This window comes from Rhipicephalus sanguineus, chromosome 10 (genome assembly GCF_013339695.2).
Source record: "Rhipicephalus sanguineus isolate Rsan-2018 chromosome 10, BIME_Rsan_1.4, whole genome shotgun sequence".
Lineage (NCBI taxonomy): Eukaryota > Metazoa > Arthropoda > Arachnida > Ixodida > Ixodidae > Rhipicephalus > Rhipicephalus sanguineus.
In genome coordinates this window covers 144,593,239-144,601,937 of record NC_051185.1, presented here as the reverse complement: position 1 = coordinate 144,601,937, position 8,699 = coordinate 144,593,239, and positions in this window count along the sequence as shown.

The following is an 8,699-nucleotide window of genomic DNA, read 5'->3' as shown; positions in this document are numbered from 1 at the left end:
CTTACGGCCAGATTTATTACACTGTTCAAATACATACTGGTTCTCTTGGATTGCTCATCCCCGGGATGCGTACATGGCGATAAGTACGCAAAGGTCTTTAATTGGCCGAATGCGCCACTCTAATTGGTTAAGGACAGCGCCACGGGCTGTCCGTGGTGCACAAGGACGGATAATCAAAGAAGCCCACTGCGTACACATCAGTATTTGCGTCCATATATACTGCGTTTGTGAGCGTTTCGTCCCACGGAATATTAGAGAATTGTACTTGCAGCGCACACACGCAACTTAGTAAAGCTGCAGCAACGTTCCGTGCATGCCCACTAAGATGCATACGCGATAGGTCTATAAAAAGCTTCGGTTTCACTATGCCAAAAAACAATTTTCCCGAATTAAACAATGGTTCTCTTTATTCAAATCAGTTAAAACGCCACTAACACTCGGCCTCCTTCCAAGCGTAAATCAAGTAAACAATAAAAAATTCCTGACGCTCAATCAAGGCGCCGGGAGTAGTACAGTTCCAGCTGTTTACCGTCGTTCTGGAATACTTCTGCAGCTTCTTCCATCGTCATCCCCCCGGGTATAACAAGGATGTCGCCCTCCTCAATCGCCGCGTGCAAGCGGTACGCGTCACGTGAACTACGTCGGGTCCAATGACGCAACGTCCTTCGGCAAGAGCTTCGTGACCAGGTAGGCGGAGAGGTGACTGGCAGTGGCTTGTGCTGTCACCCTCAGCAGGAAAGTCTGCGCACTCGGGTCTTTCAGCAACACGTCCGGGAACGGCATCAACAGCAGCTCTATTTCATCGCCGTAATCGTCCAACTGCATTGATACGGTGGTAGCTCCGGCCTCGGCTGTGCCAGACGTCACATCATGGGCTGCTGATGGCGAGTCACTTTCTTCAAGAACATCTATGAACCCGAAACATTTTGCCGGGTCTCGAGTATGATCTTGCTGGCCTGGCACTGTACGTGCGTTCCTAGGCTTTTTTGATGTCCTGACAACGGCGGCTTCTGTCGCAGTGGCTGGCGGCTCGCGAAAGGCACCGTGGTGTTCCTCTCCAACGCAGACTGCTTCCGGAGCCAGCGGCATATTCGCAAATAGCACTCGCTTCACACGAGCCACTTCACGTGCGCTAACAGAAGACGTAGATGGTGACGAAACTTTGCCTGTCTCCGCCGTGGTCAAGTCGATAACGTCGCCGGCGCAGACCTGGAACTTTTTGCTCCAGCTACTGCTGCCCCACAGTTTGAAGGCCGGTGAAAAGGTGACGGGAAACTACGATGGGACCTGGTGAACTGCTCAACTTCATGTGACGACTTTCAATGCCGTCATGCTTTATATCAAACGAATGCTCGAACACGGGCTCCGGCCAACGTGGTAACGCATGCGCAATTAACACTTATAGCACAGTAAGGAAAACATTGTCGACAAGTCATCACATCCCTTATTCGAAGGTTCTTCTTTATCACGATAGAAATCTTCGATGCTTCTTTTTTATGAATACCAAACATTGCACTGACAGATTTCTTCCGCTTTTAAAAGAGAATAGGTTGAAGAGTTTTCTTTGACACTTACAAAGAAATGATTTTCTATCTCATTATTCGCCACCTAGCGGGCGCACCTCAGAAACAGCATTTACCAGCAGCACAGCTAGAAATTTTTCTATCTTCCAGCAAAAGAGAAGGTTATTACATTACGGCGTGTACTGAGATGTTGCTGTGTAGTTTTCAAATTGCTGCCGTTTCGCTGCACAATAATCTCGAAAGCATCCGTCAGTATCGAATTGCAGATAGTCGTGGTGATAAGACAGCGACGCATGCTTTCGCGAAAAAAATAAACAGGCAACCGAAATTGGCACAGATTAAAACCTTGCGCATCGGGAAAAACTGGCCGATACTATTTTAATTTGTTCGAAACACTTACTCCCCGATGACTTGCTTTTCTCCGGTGAGCAGACCACTAATTTGTGCGTGAGCGTATGCCTGCGTGTGCATTTTTAGGATCATGCAGGATTTTAATAGAGGGGAGTGTACAGCCGCAGTCAAAATTCTAGACACCACAACAGCGCGTGACAAACAGCCCCGCACCGCTGGCGGCTTCTTGCGAAGCTGGAGAGCGCTCAGTGCGCACGCGCGTCCTTTTAAACGCGATTGTATTGAATAGCTCGTTCCGCAGGAATTTCGTAGTCGGTGTCGGCGGCGGCGTCTTTGGTTTTGAGCGATAAATGAGAGTTGTCCGTGAGCGAGAATTCGAGGTCGATCCAAATAAAGAAATAATAAAAAATCTTCGGTTCGAGTGGACCCAGCGACCCCTCGCTCCGTGGCGCGATGCGTTCAGCCCGCTCGGCCAGGCCCCGGAAACTGGCAGTTTGGGTTTCAAGGAGCTATGTGCGATGGTAGTGGTTGCCGGGCATCCTAAGATCTCGTTGAACGAAGTTAGGCTGATGCGGTTGTTCGCGTTTACTGCCTCTCACGAGTGTTTACAAATAAACAAATTTGATTAAACTGAAAAGAACTCTTCATTTGTTTATTTGTCTTTCTAATTACTTATTTTGTGAATTTTAAATCAGGCGAAGCGCGGGAACTGGTTGACATGTGCTCGTAGCGCTTGCCTCCGCTCACCCTTGCCACTCGCTCAGCGATATCACAAGTTGGATCGCGCTCGGTTATCTCGCTCGGTTGGCGTGCCAAGTATGAATACGGAAAAGATAAGAGATTTGATGTAGCCTGCAGCGAAGGGAAGCCGCAGTGAGCCACGTTGAGCAGGTGAACCATGCATTATACGAAGGTGGTTACATCGGGGCATCACTTGTTTTGCTCGGCTCTGTGGTGTGTTAATCCAGGGATTTCCAGTTTCGCGAAGGTTTTTCAGGTTTCCCATGGTCGAGGAAAACGTACACTCGCCAACTAAAATAAAACAACAACACAGTTGACGTTTCGGCGCCCAGTACGGGTGCCTTGTTCACAATGAACGAATGCATGCTGGTCTTAATTATATATGCGTCGAAAGGCGCAACGCGCTTGCGTATACCTCAGGGAGTGGACCCCGTGTCCAATTAGTCGTGTTAGTAGTTGATTGTATGCAAAAAGATTCGATGAGCAGGCGGGGTGATAACTTTTTCTCTTTTTCGATGATGGAAGCCGATTGCCAATCGAGACAGTGTCCAGATTTTTTCACTATGATCTCCCAGGGCGTTCGAAATCGTGTGCCTTTTGGCTACATCATTACGGTGCTGCTGCAGTCTTCTTTTAAAGTTTCCAGTCTCGCCTATTTGCCTGCGCGCACCCTGTTGGAGGCCGACGATGTGTGCCGTCTTTTAGATTTCTGCCTGCGCAACACATATTTTTCTTTTAAGTGGATCATTCTACAAGCAAATGTTCGGAACGGCAATGGGAGCGTCGGTGTCAGTGTCTTGTGCCAATATCGCATTGGAAGCCCTTGAAGAAAAAGCCCTCGCAACAGGTCCAGCCCTGCACCGAAAATTATTCTTGCGGTACGTAGACGATTGTTTTTCCATTATCCACTGTGAAGACGTCGTCCCTTTTAGGTACACCTGAACACATTCCAGAGCACAACTTGAGTTCACCGTTGAAGAAGTCAACGGTCGCTTGGCTTTCCTGGACGTTGACTTCGCACGTACTGCATCCGGCCTTTCAAAAAGCGTTTACCGAAAACCTACGCATACAGGAAAATATCTACACTTCAATTCGGCACATCCCATTGGACAAAAACGACCTGTTGCGTCGACACTGTTTAACCGCGCAAACCGAGTATGTTCTACTTCCGACGCACGCCTAGCTGAGTTGAAGAGAGTGACGCAGGACTTGATCGACAATGGCTGCCCCAGTCGTTTTATAAAAAACTGAAGAAAGGCCCGCAGCTGACCCCTCTGCCAGGGCAACGACAACGAAGAAGCGGGCTTCACTCCCCTATGCACGAGGCTTGAGCGAGTCCTTTTCAAAAATATTTCAAGATTACGAAGTGCACGTCTGCCACATTCCCTCAAGCAAGCTGAAACAACAACTCGTTCGAGTGAAAGACCGACTTGAAAAGGAAAGATACCCTGGTTTCGTCTACAAAATTCCGTGCCAAGACTGCCAGGCGTGCTATATAGGCGAGACTGGAAACTTTAAAAGAAGACTGCAGCAGCACCGTAATGATGTAGCCAAAAGGCACACGATTTCGAACGCCCTGGCAGAGCATAGTGAACAAACTGGGCACTGTCTTGATTGGCAGTCGGCTTCCATCATCGAAAAAGAAAAATAGTTATCATCCCGCCTGCTCATCGAATCTTTTTGCATACAATCAACTACTAACACGATAAATCGGACACGGGGTCCACTCCCTGAGGTATACGCAAGCGCGTTGCGCCTTTCGACGCATATTTAATTACGACCAGCATGCATTCGTTCATTGTGAACAAGGCACCCGTACTGTGTGCTGAAACGTCAGTTCTGTTGTTGTTTTATTTTAGTTGGCGAGTGTACGTTTTCTTCGACCATGACTTTTCCTCGCCAGACGAGTTTTCGTCAAACCCTAGACTTCTTCAGGTTTCGCAGTGACCACGGGTCAGCACAATTATTTGTGTTCATTATTTGATTACGTATTCATTTTGAATAAGTACATGACAATAATAATATCTGGGGTTTAACGTCCCAAAACCACGATATGATTATGACAGACGCCGTAGTGGAGGGCTCTGGAAATTTCGACCACCTGTGGTTGTTTAACTTGCACCTAAATCCAAGTACACGGGCCGAATAAGTACAGTACTCACGGATTGAAACAGGACACTCGGAGCGCGTGGCCGCCGCTACATGTTGCGCCGCTCGTGGATGCTCGTGGAACCAAGGTGTTGCATTGTGGTATAGAGCGAGGGAAAGAACATGTACGCAGCAGAATTTCTCCTTCCGGTCGCCAACGTGTCGGCCTGTAGTTCACCACGTGCACACTGTCAGCGTGGCGCTGCAAGGCCTGTGCGCTTTCGCATGCCGACCGAGCAGGCTCGCCGGTGCACACCACTTATATCGCGGCACGAGCAGACGACGCTCTCGTTCTGCGCGCTTTGGCGATGCGGCACGCATGCTGTGCAAGTAAGACACGGGATTCAGCAAAGACATTTTGCCTTACGTGCGCTCGTAGACATAATAAATATCTGCACACAGGCATAGAAAGTTTATTTCGGGCTTTCTGTTAGGACAAAAAATAAAATAAAAAAGAAGCAGCCGCAGGCTCGTCTTCGTGCAACACTCAAACAATATCTTAGTATTTTTGGTTCGCCCGTAGCAGCCAACACTGCGGTCATTCTGCGTGGTAAACTTTCGTAGAGTCGATCGGCCAAGGAAGAATGCGCCAGCTTCTGCCAATCTTCTTGAACTGCCGTCCATTGTAGCCCGAAGAACAACTGTGAAGCGGCTGGCTGGAAGGGGCCTTTTTTCTTTCAGCCCATACATTCTCGATAATATTCATGTCCACACCTGCTGACGTCAGCAGAAGCCGAGCCACAGGTATAGTTATATATGAGGTGAACACAATGCGTGCTTCCGTTTCAATCCCGAGAAGCAATGCCAGGAATACCGATCTTAGAAAGGATGCAGATGGTTACTTTGTCGGTGGCAGGTTTACCGCAGCAGCAAATCGCTGATATCACCGTACGCCCCCGGCCGTCGGTGAACAGGATCGAGAAGACTTTCAGCACTGAAGCTCGCTTGACTAATATGCCGCGTGGTCACCAACCGAAGGTGACGACCGACTCTGACGTCGAGCGAATAGGCCTCACTGGCTGCCCAGGCGGCGCTGCGAAAACGGTGCTAAAAAGCGCCCCCTAGGATAAGTTCATTGGTTTCGAGTAGTCAGACTGGCGGCCGCATGCAGCACAGCTCAGATGCGCAATGGAGCGGCCGCTGTCGGTTGTGCTGCGCTTTGGATCTCGGCCAATTTCTGGCGTGGCTGAGTTCTTCAGGCCAAGCAATCTGCGTGAACGCAAGAAGCTCGCCAACGTAAAGTATGTTTATGACGTGCAGGAGATTGAAGGAACCATTTCGGCGCGCTGCAACTCGCAAGTGCAGCGAATCTCATACGACGTTGAACTCGAGTTAAGCTTTACGAGGCATGCTCGCGCGATTAACGACAGTGCATAAACGAAAAGATTGCTGTTAAGAAAGCCGAAATGATTTGCATTACACGACGAAACGGAATCAAGAAAGGTCCAGTGACGAAGGCTAGCCGTCGGCGGCCCGAATGAGCGCATTCGCGCCGTGTGCCGTTTTCTGCCGCATTCAGTCGCAAACACACTTTTTCCCCATGCACGGTCGTAATTTTCAACATTTGCTTCTAGGGAATTCGTCAAATTCTGTCAGCGTGCGGTAGCGGTCGAGAAGCGACGGCGCGCAATGTTTACAGCCGGCCGCTGGAAGCAGCCGGCTGTAAGCTGCCGCAAAAATCGTAGGCACATACGCAGGGTGACTCATGGCATCGTTTTTCTTGATTCCCACGAAATGCCGGCTGCATATCCTCGTGATCGCCGTCGGCAGCCACGGCGTGCCGTCTGGACTGCACACAGGGAATATATACATATATAAACGCGTGCACGCGCGTACGAAAAGTAATCAGCACGTTGCGTTGCAAACCACGTTTTGCTCGCGTACACACTTCACGCGTCGGACGGCACGTATCCAGCGGTTCCGTCGCTCCACTTCGTACGGCTTTCAGGGGAACCAGTAAAACCGCCCATTAGGATCCTTACCCCCACTTTCGAGGCAATTAACCACGCAACAATAACGGCGGCTACCGCGCTTCGGGACCACGCGCTGCTCAGAGCCGTCGCCCGGACCACCTGCTTTCGGCACGGTTTGTTGAAGCAGGGATCGCTCGTCAAACATGTCAGACTCTGCAGGCATAGCGGACAAGTTCCTGCGTACGTTTTAAGCACTTTTTGAGCCTGAAAACTAGGCGCAAAATTAAGTAAAACGCTCAAAGCAACTGAGAACTGCGTAACTCGCCGGTCGGCGTCCATTTTTGACAACCCAAGCAACTTCGGCGCGCGCCACCAGGCTCCGCCACAGTACTCAAAACTCCAACGCGTCAGCCCTATAGTGGAAGCAGCGAGACGACACGCGAAGATAACGGCCAAAGAAATACGGAACGACCTGGGGCTCGTAGCCAGCACGCAAGTAGTACGCCAGTGTTCTTATCTGCAGAATTGAGTTCAACTAGCCAACTAATGCACAAGTGTTGTGGCATAGCTGATTTATGATAGTGCAGCTAGCGCTAGCTGTGCCACTTATGGTAGCACTCTTCATCCCACAATTGCGAGCGCGGCAAGGCTAGGTGCAGGGCATTAAAAATTATAGAGCTTACGAGTGAAAACCACGATATTGTTACAACGCAAGCCGTTGCGGAGGACTCCAGATTGATTTTGGACCGCGGCGTTTCATGAACGTTCACCTAAATCAAAGCACTACGCAGGTGACTCTGGATTTCGCCTCCATCGGCTCCTGCGGTTTTTCTGTGACGAAACATGGCGAGATCATCCTTTATGCTCGGGCTCTTCATAACGCACTGTGTTCAGATGGAGGTGAGACATCTGATGCTATACCAGCGTCACGTCACTCCACTCAATGGTCAGCCATTTACAGTATTTTTGTCTTCGCAATTATGCAATTGATCACGCTGCGTCATCGTGCCCACAGCTCCTGAAATCTGTCGTGCAGTTTGCCTTCTACATTACGCCATTAACTCACGCCCACGAAATACGAGTAATGAACAGTACAGTGCAGTTCATAAGGCGAGAGCTGCGTGTGGGAGTGATGGAAATGGCCGTCTCACATTTTTCAGCAACATTGCAATACGTCAAAAAGACAGCAACGAACTTCGCGATGGCTCGGCTAGCATACCATAAGAATTGCAAAGGTTACTTCATCGGCCAGGCTGGAAGCAACAGCACCAAACCAAGACCACATTACGCTGACATAATTTGTTCAACCATTTTGTGTGCATACAAATATCTCATCAACCTAATACACTGCGAAGAAGAGATACCTAAGCTTCTTATGTTGCCTAGCCAAAGCTCAAAACTATTGATGTTTGCAAAGTGTCGTGAGGACCGGCATTCACACGCTAAGGCTCTCATAAACAACTCATAAAATCTGGCTCTTAGTCCTATCTGGGTGCCGTAGAACCACGCACGGCAAGTGATGAGGCAGAATCTATAACCTATATTAGAAGAAGCAACCACATCGACACATGCTAAACCCTTTATTTGCTTATATCTCTACAAATATCACACACATGCCGCAACGCACATGCCGCAACGGGTTAATGCAGTACATGTTATTACTCACGTCTTGAGCAATACATCAAGCGAACTTTATTTCACTCCTCCCGAGGCATGGTGAGTGCTGGCTGTTACTGTTGTCTTTCCGAGCAGAAAAGCCAAGCACACTGTACCGAACTAACTAGCACACTACTGTTACACGACTACCGATGACTACACTATAGGTAACTGTGTATGAGGCTGCTACGTAAAACCCAATCGCTTTGATGCTGTCAAACGCTATGATATCATCCGTGGTGCTATATTTTAGTTGCTAGCTTGTGTTTCTAGCAGCACTGTGTAACAGAACAAGCGAATAAGTCGCAAGCAGAAGAGGCGAGTGCATATTTCATTTGAGTGGGAACACACCAACAACCAAGACGAA